Source organism: Bubalus kerabau, chromosome 3, assembly GCF_029407905.1.
Source record: "Bubalus kerabau isolate K-KA32 ecotype Philippines breed swamp buffalo chromosome 3, PCC_UOA_SB_1v2, whole genome shotgun sequence".
Classification (NCBI taxonomy): Eukaryota; Metazoa; Chordata; class Mammalia; order Artiodactyla; family Bovidae; genus Bubalus; species Bubalus kerabau.
In genome coordinates this window covers 32,338,967-32,354,546 of record NC_073626.1, presented here as the reverse complement: position 1 = coordinate 32,354,546, position 15,580 = coordinate 32,338,967, and the positions used below count along the sequence as shown (strand labels likewise).

Sequence of the window (15,580 nt, the reverse complement as noted above, 5' to 3'; positions counted from 1 at the left end):
TTAATTTGATTAGTCATAAAATTAAAATTCTAGCATAATGACCATTTAAGTAACTTTTTAAGAGATTACAACTAATTACTCTTGTTATTTCTTCAAAATGATTTACTCTGCCTAGTATCTCATTACATGGAAGTGAAAAAAAAAAAAAAAACCCTGTCTGGAGCTTGCCCCAAAGGCCCTGCCAACAGTAGAAGGGAACCAGTGAAAATGAATGAAAGCAACAATAGAACTAATGCAAATAAGCATGTCTATTTACTATGGATCACAACAAACTGTGAACAATTCTTAAAGAGATGGGAATACCAGACCACCCGACCTGCCTCCTGAGAAATCTGTATGCAGGTCAAGAAGCAACAGTTAGAACTGGACATGGAACAACAAACTGGTTCTAAATCAGGAAAGGAGTTCGTCAAGGCTGTATATTGTCACCCTGCCTATTTAACATATATGCAGAGTACATCATGAGAAACGCTGGGCTGGATGAAGCACAAGCTGGAATCAAGATAATATCAATAACCTCAGATATGCAGATGATACCACCCTTATGGCAGAAAGTGAAGAGGAACTAAAGAGCCTCTTGATGAAAGTGAAAGAGGAGAGCGAAAAAGTTGATTCAAAATTCAACAATTATAAAACCAAGATAATGGCATCTGATCCCATCACTTCATGGCAAATAGATGGGGAAACAGTGAAAACAGTGTCAGACTTTATTTGGGGGGGCTCCAAAAGCACTGCAGATGGTGACTGCAGCCATGAAATTAAAAGACACTTGCTCCCTGGAAGAAAAGTTATGACCAACCTAGACAGCATATTAAAAATCAGAGACATTATTTTACCAACCAAGGTCCATCTAGTCAAGGCTATGGTTTTTCCAGTAGTCATGTATGGATGTGAGAGTTGGACTATAAAGAAAGCTGAGCACTGAAGAATTGATGCTTTTGAACTGTGGTGTTGGAGAAGACTCTTGAGAGTCCCTTAGACAGCAAGGAGATTCAGCCAGTCCATCATGAAGGAAATCAGTCCTGAATAATCATTGGAAGGACTGATGCTAAAGCTCAAACTCCAATATTTTGACCACCTGATGGAAGAGATGACTCATCTGAAAAGACCCTGATGCTGGGAAAGATTGAGGGCAGGAGGAGAAGGGGATGACAGATGATGAAATGGTTGGATGGCATCACTGACTCAGTGGACATGAGTTTGAGTAAACTCCGGGAGTTGGTGATTGACAGGGAGGCTTGGTGTGCTGCAGTTCGTGGGGTCACAAAGAGTCGAACACAACTAAGTAACTGAACTGAACTGATTTACTGTTAATTTTTCAGGATTTGAAAGGCAGACTGAACTAGTTCCCACTTAAGCAGAGGTTGCTTCATTATACTTAGTTTAAGTCAACTTTAGTGGCCCAACAAGACACACACACACACACATATCCATACGCCAGGCCCTTGATAACATAACCACCAGGAAAGAAAGAAATCCATTCAAGTCAACACACCTACAAACACTCAAGCATGTGAAATCTACCAGATGTTGACCCACCATCCTCGACTGCCACAAAGCAAGTCCAACCTCTTTGAAGCCCTGGTTAAGCAGCAGGGGTCATCTCTAGAGAGCACAAATACCAGCCATCCCTTATCTTCAACAGAAAGAGTGCTGACAAGCAGGGCAGAGGTGAGAACTGAATTCTCATGCATTGCTTGTGGGACAGATACCTAGTACAACCTCCTGGAAAAACAATGAAAAGCAACATCGAAATACAGAGAAAGCCTTAAGAAGGTCCATCTATTTGAGGCAATAATTCTACTTCTAACACTGTAGCTTGAGCAAATGATCCAAAATACAGAAATAAATGACAATCAGAAGTGTTCACCAAATTATTATTTATGACATTGTGGATAACTGGGAACCACCTAAATGTTACAGGGAAGAAAGTAAATAGATTTGGTGACATCACCCGTGGGATTGTTGTGCAGCTACTGAAAACAGTGCTCACTGTTGATGTGAAAAGTTATTTAAAATGTGTGATGAAATGCACAGGATGCAAAACTCCATGTACTGTATGAACTCGACTTCACAAAAACATGTCTATCACAAAGACTGAAAAGAAATTCACCAAAATGTGAGTAGTAATGATCATTTGCTCATGGTAATACGTGTAATTTTAATTTTCTCTTGTTATACCATTTGAATACAGAGTTCAAAAGAATAGCAAGGAGAGATAAGAAAGCCTTCCTCAGCGATCAATGCAAAGAAATAGAGGAAAACAGCAGAATGGGAAAGACGAGAGATCTCTTCAAGAAAATTAGAGATATCAAGGGAACGTTTCATGCAAAGATGGGCTCAATAAAGGACAAAAATGGTATGGACCTAACAGAAGCAGAAGATATTAAGAAGAGATGGCAAGAATACACAGAAGAACTGTACAAAAAAGATCTTCACGACCCAGATAATCATGATGGTGTGATCACTCACACTCACCTAGAGCCAGACATCCTGGAATGTGAAGTCAAGTGGGCCTTAGGAAGCATCACTACGAACAAAGCTAGTGGAGGTGATGGAATTCCAGTTGAGCTATTTCAAAGATGAAAATATGATGCTGTGAAAGTGCTGCACTCAATATGCCAGCAAATTTGGAAAACTCAGCAGTGGCCAGAGAGGACTGGAAAAGGTAAGTTTTCATTCCAATCCCAAAGAAAGGCAATACCAAAGAATGCTCAAACTACCACACAATTGCACTCATCTCACACACTGGTAAAGTAATGCTCAAAATTCTCCAAGCCAGGCTTCAGCAATATGTGAACCGTGAACTTCCTGATGTTCAAGCTGGTTTTAGAAAAGGCAGAGGAACCAGAGATCAAATTGCCAACATCTGCTGGATCATCAAAAAAGCAATAGAGTTCCAGAAAAACATCTATTTCTGCTTTATTGACTATGCCAAAGCCTTTGACTGTGTGGGTCACAATAAACTGGAAAATTCTGAAAGAGATGGGAATACCAGACCACCTGACCTGTCTCTTGAGAAACCTGTATGCAGGTCAGGAAGCAACAGTTAGAACTGGACATGGAACAACAGACTGGTTCCAAATAGGAAAAGGAGTACATCAAGGCTGTATATTGTCACCCTGTTTATTTAACTTATACGCAGAGTACATCATGAGAAATGCTGGGCTGGAAGAACCACAAGCTGGAATCAAGATTGCCGGGAGAAATATCAACAACCTCAGATATGCAGATGACACCACCCTTATGGCACAAAGTGAAGAAGAAGTAAAGAGCCTCTTGATGAAAGTGAAAGAAGAAAGTGAAAAAGTTGGCTTAAAGTTCAATGTTCAGAAAACTAAGATCATGGCATCTGGTCCCATCACTTCATGGCAAATAGATGGGGAAACAGTGGAAACAGTAGCAAACTTTATTTTGGGGGGGCTTCAAAATCACTGCAGATGGTGCCTGCAGCCATGAAATTAAAAGACGTTTACTCCTTGGAAGGAAAGTTATGACCAACCTAGACAGCATATTAAAAAGTATAGACATTACCTTGTCCATAAAGGTCTGTCTAGTCAAGGCTATGGTTTTTCCAGTGGTCATGTATGGATGTGAGAGTTGGACTATAAAGAAAGTTGAGTGCTGAAAAATTGACGCTTTTGAACTGTGGTGTTGGAGAAGACTCTTGAGAGTCCCCTGGACTGCAAGGAGATCCAACCAGTCCATCCTAAAGGAGATCAGTCCTGGGTGTTCATGGGAAGGAATGATGTTGAAGCTGAAACTCCAATTCTTTGGCCACCTGATGTGAAGAGCTGACTCATTGGCAAAGACTCTGATGCTGGGAACAATTGAGGGCAGGAAGAGAAGGGGACGACAGAGGATGAGATGGTTGGATGGCATCACCAACTCAATGGACATGCGTTTGGGTAGACGCTGGCAGTTGGTGATGGACAGGGAGGCCTGGCGTGCTGTGGTTCATGGGGTCACAAAGAGTCACGATTGAGCGACTGAACTGAACTGAACTGATACCTTTCTATGTCTTCCGAGAATTTTATAGAAAGTACATATGTCTGAGGGGCTTCCCAGGTGGCACAGTGGTAAAGAATCTGCCTGCAGATGCAGGAGATTCAAGAGATGTGGGTCTGATCTCCGGGTTGGGAGGATCCCCTGGAGCCAGGAAATTGCATTGCACTCCAGTATTCTTGCCTGGGAAATTCCATGGGCAGAGAAGCCTGGAAGGCTCCAGTCCATGGGGCTGCAAAGAGTCACACACGACTGAGCATACACACACACACACACACACACACACACACACACACACATCTGACAAAAAGGAACACTTTGAACACTCAAGGCAGAGGGTCTCTGGTTTTCCTCTGAGTGGACAGACTCCAACAGACACTGGGAAATATCTCTAGCTTTTTAGAGCAGATGCCAAGTACCACTTGTCACTCACACTTGACGTAAACTTGATGTAAACCCGGTGATGACTTTCTGCCCTCCACAGCATGCCTATGCCTCCCTCGACCTTGTCTTTGACTTTCAGCCTTCCTTGTTTATATAGACACCGCTCTGGCAGCCTTGTCTCTCTGTGAACCATGGTCTCCGTGCCCCCTTCACCAGCAGGACTCAGTTCCATGGCCTGATCAGCCTTCTCCTGGTCCAGCCTGGTTGAGTCTTGGTACTGACAACAAGCCAGTTACCCTTGAAAGATCCGGCCTCATAATAAAACTACCAAAGCCTAGGGGAAGGAAGTGCAGTTTTCTTAACACATTCTAAGAAAAATATCATATGATGTCACTTACATGTGGAATCTAAAAAAGGGATACAAATGAACTTATGTACAAAACGGAACAGACTCACAGACACAGAAAACAAACTTATGGTTACCACAGGGGGAAGGGCAGAGTAATTAGGAGTTTGGGAATAAGACATACATATTATTATATATCAAAGAGATAACAAGGACCTACTGTATAGCACAGGGGACTCTGCTAATGTTATGTGGCAACCTGGCTGGGAGGGCAGTTTGGAGGAAAAAGGATACATGTATTACTATATCATGGCTGAGTCCCTTCACTGTCTACCTGAAACTATCACAACATTGTTAACTAGCTCTACTCCAATATAAAATAAAAAGTAAAAAAAAGACAGCCCAGTCACAAAAGACCATATACTGTATGATTCTAGAATATAGATGAAATGGAATTTGTATGAAATGTTCAGAATGGGAAAATATGGAGTTACAGAAAATGAATTAGTGCTTGTCTTGGGATAAAAAGAGATGAGGAATCAGGCTAATGGGTACAGGGTTTCTTCTTGAGAGGGTGAAATGCTCTAAAATTAGGTTACAGTGGTGACCGCATAACTTGTAAATATACTAAAAACATTGACTTGTACATGTTAAACCAGTGAATGTATGCTATATGAATTATACCTCAATAAAGCCATTTATAGAAAGAGAACACTATTTTGTAATAACCTATAAGGAAAATAATCTGAAAATATATATATATATACAAATATATATGTATAACTGAATCACGTTGAAGCACCTTTGAAACTAACACATTACAAATCACCTATATTTCAATTTTAAAAATAAATACAATCTAAAAATAAGCAAAATGCATTCTATAAAAGCATTTTATAGAGAGTGAACTTCCTTCCTCTTACAGACCTGGTGCTATTAATATATCAGGCCCAACTGTATCTGAGCTCTAGGCGGTCCATACTGTGACAATCACCCTTAACAATGGTGCAGAGAACTCCGTCTCAGTGCACCTTCGAAGCCTCATAGCATTTCACCCTCACAGCTCTGTGAGCCTGGGAGATCGATTATTCTCCTAATTGTACCGATAAGAAAATTGCAACTCAGAGTCCGAGGGCTGAGTGGCTTATGGCCCCTGATCCTCCAAGCGTGCTCCTCTGTAAATAGTGATGGTAATACCCACGTGGGGGAGTCGTTGTAAGGATTAAATGAGATAACGTATGCAGCCTGCTTAGAATCGTGTTTGGAACAGGGGCAGCATTCAGCAAATGCCAACTCCTGTGACTGTTAGGTCAATGGGAAGCTCAAGGTTACATAGCTGGGAAGTGACAGCGCTAGGCTGGGAAGTCAGGCTGTTTCATGCCAAGTCCACACTTTTTATACTCTATTCCTAACACCCTAAGCGGAGTATTAAAGCATGGTCCACGCCCTCACAGAACTTACAGTATTTAGTATCGGGCATATCTCAATCACGTGAGACAATAAAGCAGTGACTCCCAGAAAGAACTCAGGCAATAGTAATAGAAACTAGAACAAAAGACTTCTCAAACTACAGAAGTCTTTTGTTCAACAGCTACCATTCTAGCATCTTCTTCTGCGTACATTCCAAAGCTCAGGATTCCCCTTGTTTCATCCCTGCTTCAAAGCAAGTGGAGATGGGGAAACCAGACATGAAAATTAAGTCCCTTCCCATTCTGACTATAGAAAACACTTTCCACGGGCATTCTGAACTGCCAGAAGTTTGAGCTATCTTTGGAAACTTGTCTTTAGCTTCTAGAAAGTACCATTCATAATCACACATATATGCTTTAAGGGACTTCAGAACAGCTTCAGTTGAGTCTAAGGCTGCTTCTCCCTGTTGAAAAGAATCCTCAACTCGCTTAATTAATTTTACCCACAACATGACACCTGGCCGTTTGTAACATAAAAGCTCCAAGACAGTGAACATTTTTTAAAGCAAAGACAGAAAATTCTTCATGAAGCTTCTCAAAAGCACCACATGTGCACAACATTCACTGAGGAGGAAGTCACTCTGCCTCCTGTACATGTGGGGCCATAACCGTGGAATCCAGGGTCACTAACCCTAAGCAATACTATTCTTCACAGCAATTTTGGCCTATTTATCTGACAAAAGAAGAGTTTAAAACTTTGTGTTGTGGAATGTTGACATTTCATATCTAAGAGAGTAATTTATCAATGAACTTGAGATCCATGTTTTGAAAGGTATTTAATGCTCTCTGTGTTTCCATAGTCCCAATAGTAATTATATATATATATATATATATATAATTACTTTCTAAGAGAGAGAGAAATAAATGATGATCACTAAGAGGTGGCCCTTAGCAAAACTGTGAAGTACATGTTCAGTTGTGTCCAACTCTTTGCAACCCCATGGACTGTAGCCCACCAGGCTCCTCTGTCCATGGGATTTTTCAGGCAAGAATACTGGAGTGGGCTGCCATTTCCTCCTCCAGTTAAACTGCAAAGTAAGAAGAGCTTATCTCTAGAAACACTCTACATCCTTTTTCTGCACATTTGTTATCCTGGAAGTGAGGTGTAAGGAACACCCCCCTCCCGCACTCACTGAGCATCTTTAGTTGGACAGACTTGTGTGCAGTATCTGCTCCACATAGTCTGTTTCACTCCTTACAACAAACACCCTTACAACACATGTATTCCTTGCCCCCATTATTCAGAGATAAGGAAATGGAATCTCACAGAATTTAAGTGACATGTCTCAAATAAACTGGCCAGTGACTATGGAGATTCCTCCACTTCAGTGCCGGTCTGGGTTTCTCCTGCCTGAACTGGGTTCTCCCAACCTCAGACGCCCCCATCAGCTCTGGCATTATGGACACTATAGTTCCCATCAGGCTGTTATGAATAGGCCATCACTTAGAGTTCATCCTCTTAGAAGAGGAATAGGTCCTGTTTCTATTCTGAAAGGGACCAGGCGAGCATGATCTTAACCCAAATCTACAACTCTAATAGTATAAATCTGAGACAAGATGGCAGAACTTCAGAATACTTAGACTCTTTAGAGATCATCTGGTCAACCTCTTCCCCCATGACTACACAGATTTAACAAACTAAAGCTTGAGAGGGGATGGGACTTTGCAGAGGTCACCCCACAAATTAGATGCTGGGCCCAGATGAGAGCCAGAACTTCTCACTCAGTCCTGTTCTCTTTTGTGGCATCAGTCACAAACATTCAAACATGGGGTAAAAATATACATTGTAGGCTAAAGAGGAATGAGTTCAATATTATTAATTCATACTGGCTATTCAGACTGCCCAAGCTTGAACTCTGGGTGCCCATCTCACTAACGGTGTAACCTAGATAAGGTACCCTCTCTCTGCCTTGGGTTCCTTATCCATCATATGAGAATCACAATAGTGTCTGCCTCATAAGGTTACCATGAGGATCAAACATGATAATCCATGTGGAGCTCCACCTTCTTTGTGCTTGGCATTTGTAAGCTCTGAATAAATGTTAGATATTATTACTATCATTAAAATTATCACTCTTATCACCACTACAGATAGTTTCAGATGAGTGCATGCTAAGTCATTTCAATCATGTCTGACTCTGTGATCCTAGGGACTGTACCCACCAGGACTGGAGCCCGCCAGCTCCTCTGTCCATGATATTCTCCAAGCAAGAATACTGGAGTGAGTTACCATGCCCTCCTCCAGGGACTCTTCCCAACCCAGGGATCCAATCCCCATCTCTTATGTCTCCTGCATTGACAGGCAGGTTCTTTACCACTAGCACCACCTGGGAATTTCAGATAATTGACAGCTAATACTTTCATTCTGGGGTAAGAAGGTGGCAACAACTTCCTGCTATCAAATTCATCTTCCTCTTCTCCAAAGGCAGCACTAGCCAGTCTTAGAGAAGGCAATGGCACCCCACTCCAGTACTCTTGCCTGGAAAATCCCATGGACGGAGGAGCCTGGTGGGCTACAGTCCATGGCGTCCCAAAGAGTTGGACACGACTGAGCGACTTCACTTTCACTTTTCCCTTTCATGCATTGGGGAAGGAAATGGCAACCCACTCCAATGTTCTTGCCTGGAGAATCCCAGGGACAGAGGAGCCTGGTGGGCTGCCATCTATGGGGTCGCACAGAATTGGACACAACTGAAGCTATTTAGCACAGCACAGCCAGTCTTAGGAATGAAGGTAAGCTGGATGAGTGGAAGTTAGCACCAGGAATGAAGAAACTAACTCTGAAAATAAAACTGCCTGCCAGAGTATTTTTATTTGTATATTCAGAGTTAAAATCCCCCACCCTTCTCAAAATCACTCTTTCTCGTTTACAGTTGACCTCCATACAACGCAGGGGTTTAGGCTGCCCCACTCACCCACCTCCAGGAGGAAAATCCGAGTACTGCTATATCTGCCTCAAAAACAAAGAAACTGATAAATGACTCGCTCAAGGGCAGGAAGCGGAAATGGTTTGGACAGAGTTGGGACTCCAACCCCAGATCTTTTGGTTCTACATTTTGTGATCTCTAATTACAGTTCGAATTTGCATTGTTCAAGGATCAACTGTACTTCCTTTCTTCTACCAGTTTTATCGAGATATAATTAACATAACACATTGTATTAGTTTTAGGTATATACCAAATGATTTGATATACGTATATATTGTGAAATAATCACCACAATAAGTTTAGTTGACATCCATCACCTTGCTGCTACTGCTGCTAAATCACTTCAGTCATGTCCCACTCTGTGCGACCCCATAGATGGCAGCCCACCAGGCTCCCCCGTCCCTGGGATTCTCCAGGCAAGAACACTGGAGTAGGTTGCCATGTCCTTCTCCAATGCATGAAAGTGAAAAGTGAAAGTGAAGTCACTCAGTTGTGTCTGACCCTCAGCGACCCCATGGACTCCAGCCTTCCAGGCTCCTCCGTCCATGGGATTTTCCAGGCAAGAGTACTGGAGTGGGGTGCCATTGCCTTCTCCAATCCATCACCTTACATAGGAATAATTTTTTTTCCTTATAATGAGAACTTTTAAGATCTACTTTCTTCAGTTCAGTCGCTCAGTCGTGTCCAACTCTTTGCAACCCCATGAATCGCAGCACGCCAGGCCTCTCTGTCCATCACCAACTCTCGGAGTTCACTCAGATTCATGTCCATCGAGTCGGTGATGCTATCCAACCATCTCATCCTCTTTCGTCCCCTTCTCCTCCTGCCCCCAATCCCTCCCAGCATCAGAGTCTTTTCCAATGAGTCAACTCTTCGCATGAGGTGGCCAAAGTACTGGAGTTTCAGCTTTAGCATCATTCCTTCCAAAGAAATCCCAGGGCTGATCTCCTTTCCTTGCAGTCCAAGGGACTCTCAAGAGTCTTCCCCAACACCACAGTTCAAAAGCATCAATTCTTCGGTGCTCAGCTTTCTTCACAGTCCAACTTTCACATCCATACATGGCCGCTGGAAAAACCATAGCCTTGACTAGACAGACCTTTGTTGGCAAAGTAATGTCTCTGCTTTTCAATACGCTATCTAGGTTGGTCATAACTTTCCTTCCAAGGAGTAAGCGTATTTTAATTTCATGGCTGCAATCACCATCTGCAGTGATTTGGGAGCCCCAAAAAATAAAGTCTGCCACTGTTTCCACTGTTTCCCCATCTATTTCCCATGAAGTGATGGGACCAGATGCCATGATCTTCGTTTTCTGAATGCTGAGCTTTAAGCCCACTTTTTCACTCTCCTCTTTCACTTTCATCAAGAGGTTTTTTAGTTCCTTTTCACTTTCTGCCATAAGGGTGGTGTCATCTGCATATCTGAGGTTATTGATATTTCTCCCAGCAATGTTGATTCCAGCTTGTGCTTCTTCCAGCCCAGCGTTTCTCATGATGTACTCTGCATATAAGTTAAATAAGCAGGGTGACAATATACAGCCTTGACGTACTCCTTTTCCTATTTGGAACCAGTCTGTTGTTCCATGTCCAGTTCTAACTGTTGCTTCCTGACCTGCATATATGTTTCTCAAGAGGCGGGTCAGGTGGTCTGGTATTCCCATCTCTTTCAGAATTTTCCACAGTTTATTGTGACCCACACAGTCAAAGGCTTTGGCATAGTCAATAAAGCAGAAATAGATGTTTTTCTGGAACTCTCTTGCTTTTTCCATGATCCAGCAGATGCTGGCAATTTGATCTCTGTTTCCTCTGCTTTTTCTAAAACCAGCTTGAGCATCTGGAAGTTCACGGTTCACGTATTGCTGAAGTCTGGCTTGGAGAATTTTCTACTTTCTTAGCAACTTTCAAATATACAATACAGTATTGTTAACTGTAGTCGCCATGCTGTACATTACACTCCTAGAACATGTGGATCTTATAACCAGAAGTTTGTACCTTTTGACGGCCTTCACCCATTCTGCCCATCCTCCATCCTCTACCTCTGGCAACCAATGATCTATTCTCTGTATTTTTCATGAGTTTGGTTTTTTTCAGACTCTACATATGAGATCATACAGTACTTAACTTTCTCTGACTTGTTCACTTGCCCCTCAAGCATTAACAATGCCCTCAAGGTGAACCCATGTTGTTGCAAATGGCAGGGTATCTTTTTTATGTCTAAGTAATATTCCACTATATATATATATACACACAGACACACACACACTAAGTCATTTCAATATATACTAAGTCATTTATATATATATATATATATATACACACCACATTTTCCTCATCCACTCATTCATCAACAGGTATTTAAGTTGTTTCCATATCTTGGTTCATATAAATAATGCTGTCAAGAACATGGAAGTGCAGCTATCTTTACAAGTTACTATTTTCATTTTCTTTGCATGAATAACCCAAAATGGGATTGCTGGATAATGTGGTAGTTCTATTTTTAATTTTTTGAGGACTGTTTTCCATAATGGCTGCACCAATTTACATTCCCACCAACAGTGCCCCAGGGTTCCCTTTTCTCCACATCCTCATCAACACTTATTTGTGTCTTCCTCAGCTTCTTTCATTATTGTCTTATATTTTTCAGGGAACGTGTCTTTCACCTCCTTGATTAAATTTATGCCCAGGCATTTTATTTTTTGGATGCAATTATAAAATGGGATTGCTTTCTTAATTTCTCGCTCTGATAGCTCATTACTTTAGTATATAGATATGTAACTGATGTCTGTGCATTGATTTTATATCCTGCAACTTTACTGAATCTGCTTATTAGTTCTAACAGTTTTTTTTAGCAGAATCTTTAGGGTTTTCAACATGTAATGTCATGTAATTTGCAAGCAGAAACAGTTTTAGTTCTTTTCTGATCTGAATGCCTTTTTTCCCTTGCCTAAATGCTCTGACTGGAACTTTCAGTACTGTACTAAAGAAAAGGGGCAAGAGTGGGCATCCTTGTCTTGTTCCTAATCTTAGAGGAAAAGTTTCAGTTAAAATTTCACATCTTTCTCAAACCTAATCTTTCTCCTTGACTTCCCATCTCAATGAAAAGTCTGACCATCCATCTAAACATCTAAGCCTCTCCTTCCCCATCAGCAGCCACTTGGTGACCTAAAGCCAGTGATTCTCTCCCTCTGAAATGGCTTTTTGTAGTTTTCTCTTCTCTGTTCCCATTCTACCTGGTTCAGGCACAACTAATTGTACTTATTTTATTTTGTCTGGACTGCTCCAATGGTCTGAAATCTGAGCTCATTCTTCTTTGCAACCCCACCTACTTGCCACCTCCGAAGTCACTTTTGCAAGACAAATTAGATCAAATCATTTCTCCCATAAAAGCTGCATGGCTTCTCCTCCTCTGCAAGGTATATTCATAGCCCAGGCTCACCAAAACACCTCCTCCCAAACACTTCTGCCACCTCTTCACTGCAGAACACCTACCAGTTCTTTGAATGTGACCTTTCCTTCAACGTGAAACACCTAGCTCCTTCTCTACCGAGATCCGGTCCGAACATGAACTTCTCTGCAAGCTCTTCCAGACTCCCTGCTGGAAGACTCCTCCCTGGAAGACTCCCTTTCTTTCCTGGACTCTCACTGAGCTTGTTCCTATCTCCACTAAACACTCACCATGATGATCACTTATTTTCTTATCCTTTCTGCTAGATTGATTTCTGAAAAAAAAGCCTCATTCTTTTAGCCACTCGCACATGGGCTTCCCAGGTGGCACAGTGGTGAAGAACCTGCATGCCAATGAAAGAGACACAGGAGACGGGAGTTCAATCCCTGTGGGTTTGGGGGTGGGGTGGGGTGGGGGTGGGAGGGAGAAGATTCCCTGGAGTAGGAAATGGCAACTCACTCCAGTATTCTTACCTGGAAAATCCCATGGACAGAGAAGCCTAGCAGGCTACAGTCCATGGGGTCGCAAAGAGTCGGATATGACTGAGCCTGTGCCCGCATGCGCACACGTACACACACACACACACACACACACACACACACACGGACTACACAGCACACAGTAGATACTTAAATTAACTGCTGAATAAACTGAGTGGATGGCACAGAAAATAAAAGGAATGGGAAAATGAGACCTCAGCAAACTAGCAAAGTTGATCTCAATAAAGCTAATTTCTATAATATATATGACTAATGCCAACGATTATGCAAGTAGTTTTTTAAAAAGTGTGATGTGTACTTGCAAATTACAGAACTCTCAAGTTCCCACTTACGCTTGTTAACCCTTGCTGGCTGGAGAGAGGGCCACCTCCTCCCAGACTTCCTTTGGTTCTGCAGCAGCTGCGAACAAGGCATTCTGAAAGCTCTTGCAATCTTCTAACTTTAGTTGAGGTCATATTCCCTCATAAAATGCTAGGAACGGGCCTCAAGTAGTAGGTGCTCAATAAATGCTGATTTGGTTTGCAGTGGATTTGAAAGCAAAGAGCAACTCACATTTTAGACTAATGCAACACACTGATTGTACTTAAGATAATAGCTCTAAGGCTAAAGAAAATCAATGTGGAAACTGAAAAGCAGCCAAACGTTCACTCCTCTGCCTTGCTCCACAGTCAGTGCTTATCTGCTTCTTGATCCTTTCTAGCTTCTAGGCTTTTCCTACTTCATTGTGTTCCTGGAATGGAGTGGGCCAGTTAGCAAGTGTTTCCCTGTGCTTGCGATATATTTGTTGTGTGTTTCGTGCTGATGTAATAGGTGTTAAAAATTGAGATGTGTTATTAAAAAATATACTAGCTTTCCTAGAGCCTCTCCTCTGCAAGACAGGTGGGATTCTGCCTTAGGGAAGAGAGAAAGGTGGACTGGAATGCTCTAGCATCTTTCCTCTCCAATTGTGGGACATAGGTTAAAGGGAGCTCAGAAACTTCTGTTTTTACTAAAAGGATACTTAAAAAATAAAATAAGCTTTGGCAGCAGACTCATTAAACGTCCACTGAACACTTCCACCCTAATGTAGGAAATAAGAAAGATTCAAAGCATGTACCCTGCTGTAATTCACTTTGGGATGAGAGAAAGACAGCAGTGCCTTGGAGAATAAATCATTAACTAAAAGTCAAACCGAGACACCCTGGAAACCAGTGAGACCAGGAGGCAGGAGAGGGATCAGGCGGCTGGGGTTTGCCTGTTTTCCCTCCGGTGACTTCTAGAGCGAAGCATCCCACAGGCAGGAGGAACTCGGCACGCTGTGCTCCCTTCTATTTCACTTTTCAAACTTGAAGTTATTTTTAGATGACCCAAGCCCGCTAATCCCAGGCAGGACAATTCCCAGCCCGCTGCGCCTCAAAGCACCTTCCCCTCCCCAGCTCTTTCCTTTAAGTGCTGGGAAAAGAGGCTCCGGTTTCCCGTTCGCTCTCTGCGATCTGACCACCTCCCCTCATCCCTTCTCCAAATCTCGGTCCCGGAGATCACAGGCGTCACTCTCGCTCCACCAATTCATGCACCTGCTGCTGCTACTAGAAAGGCGAACCTTTGGGCCACGAGGAATGGGGAAGGGGCTCCTAGAGACCCGCGCCCTCTAGAGGGGGTCAAGGGACCTCGATCCCCACGGCCGCCACCCGGGCCGAGCACTGGATCCGCAGACCACCCCCCACCCCACCGCCACGGCCATCGCACCCGGCCCAGCCCCCGACCCCGATCGCGCTCGGCCGCCCCCCGCCGCGGTCCCCCAACCCCGGCCCGGCCCTGGTGCCGCGCGCAGCCCCGGGCAGGACAGGACAGGACAGGACAGGGTGCCGGGGCCAGCGGGCCGGCGCCGTTACATAACCGACCTGCTGGGCGTCCGCGATGCGCCGGCGGAGGAGGAGGCGACGGCTGGGCGGTCGGTCGGTCGGCGGGGCCGGCGACTGCGGGCGCGGCGCGGCTGCTCACCTGGCGGCCGGGCCGAGAGCGCGCGGGGACGGGCGCGGTGCCCGCGGGCCTGGGCGTGGGGCCGTGCGCGGCGCGCCCCGCCTCCCGGGCTCCGGCTCCGGCTCCGCGGGTCGGCGGGTCTCTGCCTCCCGCCCGCTGCTCGCCGCAACCTCCGCCGCCGTCACTCGGGACAAAGCGGCTCCAGGGAGGGGCCGAGCGGGCGGCTCTCGCAGGAGCCAGCGGAGATGGGCGCGCCCCCAGCTCCGACTCATCGGGCCAGCCTCCAATCAGACCCCGAGAAACCGAGAGCCCCTGTCTGGCTTCTGCTACTCTCCTCCCGCCTGGCCCCGCGCCCTTCCCGGTCCCCTCTTCCCGCTCCCCTTCCCGGGCTCCCCCGCTACCCTTCGCCCGGGTGCCCAGGAGGTGGGCGAAAGGGGAAGACTCTCTGGGGCCCCAGCGCAGGACCCTGTCCTCAGGAGTCCCAGCGAGGAGGCTCCTCGGGGTCACGGCCGGGGTGGGGGCCTCTTGGGGGTCGGAGTGGGCAGGGGG

General features: G+C 44.4%; 1 protein-coding gene across 2 annotated transcripts in view; it reads right to left on the bottom strand.

The window, feature by feature from the left end:
* RCAN2 (regulator of calcineurin 2) overlaps positions 1 to 15,188 on the bottom strand; it is a 285,892-nt gene extending 270,704 nt beyond the window's left edge. For both annotated transcript variants that reach the window (XM_055571274.1, XM_055571275.1), the window contains exon 1: positions 14,953 to 15,188. The gene's annotated coding sequence lies outside the window, so the exon portion shown is untranslated. The remainder of the gene's footprint in view (positions 1 to 14,952) is intronic.
* Positions 15,189 to 15,580: the final 392 nt, after the last annotated feature.